This window comes from Amphimedon queenslandica, unplaced genomic scaffold (genome assembly GCF_000090795.2).
Source record: "Amphimedon queenslandica unplaced genomic scaffold, v1.1 AMPQUscaffold_13218, whole genome shotgun sequence".
Classification (NCBI taxonomy): domain Eukaryota; kingdom Metazoa; phylum Porifera; class Demospongiae; order Haplosclerida; family Niphatidae; genus Amphimedon; species Amphimedon queenslandica.
In genome coordinates, this window is record NW_003546546.1 from 14,599 (window position 1) to 17,408 (window position 2,810).

Genomic DNA, 2,810 nt, shown 5'->3' on the forward strand with positions numbered 1-2,810 from the left:
TGTGCATAACTGTGGCAAAATCTTTAAGTGTGTTTTCAATTTTACCCTTTAAAATCTTTGTGATTCATTATGAACTTTACTCTCAATTTCACCATTTAAAATTAATGTCAATGTTTATCAACGTGATTTATTATTAATTTACTCTTACTGGTCTGTTATACAATAGCAGACCTGAGGGGAGATCTGCTATGACAATAATAGACCTGAAGAGAGGGCTGCTATTACAAGTAGCAGACCTCGTGGCTCCTTTCATCTACATCACTAGTATACTTTATATTGGACTCCTATAGAATAAATTAGAATCTGATATATTACAAATTGGACTCCTATGTATAATAAATTGAAGTCCAATATATTGGACTCCTATATGATACATTAGAATCTAATATAGTAAATTGGACTCTGATATGGTAAATTAGAATCCGATATAATGTAGTGAACTGCTCATAGGAAACTGGAGTTTGATATGATAAATTTGAGTCTGACATAACAAACTGGAGTCCAATAGAAGAAATTGGAATCCCATAATGAATTAGAGTCTGTTATCAGACCTTAATATCTGATGTTAAATTAATGTTTGAGATGTCTTAATGGGAGTTGTCACCTTGTTATCACTAAGAGTAGATGATAGTAAGAGAGAGTGTCGAACTGCACTATGCTAGCTGGAATATGACCGCATAGAACTTTCTTGCGCATCTTTGGGCATTCCCGCATACTGGGTGTGGCTGAGGAGAATAAAATGGCTGCCTAGTTTGCTCAACAAGGTTTACTGGCTGTTTTGGAGTCTCTGCTATAGCTGTACTGCATAACAGGCTTCAGCAGGATTATAAAGTGTACTACTATAATGTCTAAAGCTTGTTCAAGTGTTCTCCACTGTTCCTTATGCAAATGTCTACACATGCTTTTAGTAGATACACCCTTGCTTTAGGTCTCACGTGACTTAGTTCTGAGCGGTCATATTCAAGCTAACATAGTACAGTTCAACACTCTCTAACTATTATCAAGAGTATATGATGTGTTAGAGAGAGTGTCTAACCTAGTACTGTAGGCTGCTACATCATGGCGTAGAGTGTTTTACGAGTATCCAGCTAATTTCCAAGAGTACACAAATTTACATATTTAAAGTTTACATAACAAAACCATTCATCAGATAACTTTAATAATTAAAGGGCGGGGTAGTTCTAGTTGGGGGCTGTGGCCATAGCATATGGCCGGCCATAGTAGAAAAAATTGATTGTTTCCTAAACCTAGAGGAGTACTCAGTCTCACTTTGCTCACTTGGAGATAGTACTTGCCTAGTTATAGGTCACAAGAGGCTTTTCAATGAAGGGGCGCGTCTAACATTTTATTAAATACTACACCCAAAATGGACACTCTTGTTAATTATGTAAAGAAGGTGCTAAAGTGACTATGTAAACTATACAGAACACTCTACACCGTGATGTAACAGCCTACAGTACTATGGTTAGACACTCTCTTTAACACATCATGTACTCTTGCTATTATCTACTCTTGTTATCACTTATAGTTAATTTTTAATACTCTGTATTATAATTATTAATTATTGTTATTAATGAAAAATTGATCACTGAAAGTTTCAGAGTTAATAGTCACGTTTGTTGCATCACATGGCAAGTTATTTGTGTGGCATCTTTATAAAGCTGTACACCATTGAATTAACAATGTCATAAGGCAATAATAAATCCACATCAGAATAACAATGTCATAAGGCAACAATAAATCCACATCAGAAAGGCCTATGTCAACAGATAGAACAAAAATAGACTCATCTGCGTCTTCATCCAAAAAAAACATCATCTCGAAATATGTACACTTAAATCAACCTCCTGCTCAATGGATTACCAATGGAACCACCTGTGTACAGCTGCAGGGTACCTATTGCATTCTGACAATAATGAATTATTATTCCATGATTGCATAAATAGATTGAGAGAGTGGTTAATGCGTGGAATAAAGATATAGTGGAGGCAGAATAAATCAGTTTCATTTTCCAGATCCAACAGTACTTGTTCCAGCAGTGTGAAGACTACAACGTAACTGGTTGTCACAGAAGTATACACATCCCTCCAATAATGTTCAATACCACAATTGTGTACACTTTGTCCAGCAATGTGAGAGTTGCAATTTGTTCCTCGAGCTTCTTCCATGAAGCTCCACACCCCAATTGTTTCAGTACCATGGTCAGACCACACACAAAGCGGTATATATATCTGACACAGCTCGCAAGAATTTTTAAAAATATTTTACTTAGAGACAAGCTGAATAACAAAAAACTCTCTTTCAAATAAGGCCAACTGGCTTTATATATGTACAAATTATTAATAATTGGTTAATTAATTAATATACATTAATGGTAATAATCCAGTTTCTATACAGTTCCATGACACTCACTCCTTTCCCAGCATCAAGTACTCGTACTTGACGCAGCACAAGATAATGCGTCAGTGTTGGCATTGGCCTTTCCGAGTCGATGGACTATTGTAAAATCAAATGGCTGCAGAGCAAGACTCCAACTTGGTAATCTAGATGTTTTGCCCTTCAGGTTATTAAGCCAGACAAGTGCTGTGGTCTGTTTGAATTTGGAATTGCTTCCCTAATACCTAGAAAGCCTTCACACCTAGCTTGATGGCTAAGCATTCTTTTTCAATTGTTGAGTACTTCTCTTCTTGAAAAAAGGAGTTTCTTACTGAAGTCTGCAACTGGATGCTCTTGTCCTGAATCATCCAGCTGGCTCAATACTGCCCCCTTTCCTCTATCAGAAGCATCCGTCTACAGGATGAATGGTCTAC